This window comes from Elephantulus edwardii, unplaced genomic scaffold, assembly GCF_000299155.1.
Source record: "Elephantulus edwardii isolate Elephantulus edwardi_28Jun2011 unplaced genomic scaffold, EleEdw1.0 scaffold00219, whole genome shotgun sequence".
Taxonomy (NCBI): Eukaryota; Metazoa; Chordata; class Mammalia; order Macroscelidea; family Macroscelididae; genus Elephantulus; species Elephantulus edwardii.
In genome coordinates, this window is record NW_006399969.1 from 5,209,973 (window position 1) to 5,211,472 (window position 1,500).

Consider the following 1,500-nt stretch of genomic DNA (forward strand, 5'->3'; position numbering starts at 1 on the left):
CCTAGCAACATGCCCAAGCATGTGAGGCCACGCTTCATCATTCTTGTCTCCAAAGAGCACTCCAGCAGCACCATCTCTAAGACGTATCTGTTTATTTTCTTGGCCATCCATGAAATGGTCAGTGCTCTTCTCCAACGCCACAGATCAAAGGCATCAAATCTTTTTCTGTCATCCTTATTCATCGTCCAGCTCTCAGACGCACACTAAATGATCAGGAAGACCAAGGCCTGAATCAGACACACCTTAGTCCTAAAACTGACATCATAACTCCTCAATAATTTGGAGATGTCTCTACCTGCAGATTTTCCCTGTGCAATGTATCTCCTTATTTCCTGAATGCTCATACCAAGCAAGATGAAGCTACTGACAGTTTCAATCTCCTCTCTACCCATCATTATGCTATTTATTGGTCCAGTGGTTAAGAATCTTTGTTTTCTTGACACTGAGATGCTAGGAGGAGTTATTCCTTGGAGAGGGATATGATGCTCAGAAAGATAGAGGGTTGGTGAAGAAGAGGAAGACCCATGACCAGGTGAGTTAACATGGTGACTGCCACAAAGGGCTCTTATGTGTCAGGAAGTGGGAGGATGGTGCAGGATAGAGCAGGGCTCAGATCTTTTGTTCACAGGGTCACTATGAGTCATACTCAACTCAATGGTACCTAACAACAAACCTTACAACATACCTAACACTATGTTCTATCTGATATGAATTAAAATCAATCCTGAAATTTTATCCATGCTATCATTCAGAGCCACTGGTGGATTGAAACTACCACAAACTGTCTTTGAATTTATAGCATAATTATCTACAGACTGCACCATCATAGCTCCAAGATAACTTTTTTCCCAACCACATAAATGAGGACTATAGTCATGGAACCTACCAGACAGAATATACAGGAATCAAACTAACATCTGTGAAAACCAAAAAATGGAGAATGTCCAAATCATCACTCCAAACAAGGCTGGGTCAATTGCAGAACAAATCAACTACTCATATTCAAGGTGAAGCTGAAAAACATTAAAAAAAGCCCATATCAAAGTATAGCCTTTGAGGATATTACATCTGAATTTAAAGATCATCTCAAAAGTCTATGTGAGGGCTCTCCTCCATATTTCAAGTTGTGAGGTCCATATCTTTGGGAGTAACTTTCAAATAAATTTACATATATATATAATAGCATTGAACACTAATGATAACAGATCATAAAAGTCATGGAATAACATCCAAGTCACCAGAGACTTAGAAAGCAGACAGTATATAAAAAAGAGGAAAGGGTGGAGGAAAGGTCAAAATAGATGACAGAAGTAACTCTGAAACTTATTCCTAAATGTAGAGTGTTTTTCTTGTTGTTATGTGCCATCGAATCCCCGGCAACTCATAGCAACCCTATGTACAACAACCCTAAACCCTGCTCTATCCTGTGCCAATCTCTGAATCAATCCATCTCATAGAGGGTCTTCCTTTCCTGCACTGTCCCTCCACCCTCCCAGGCAT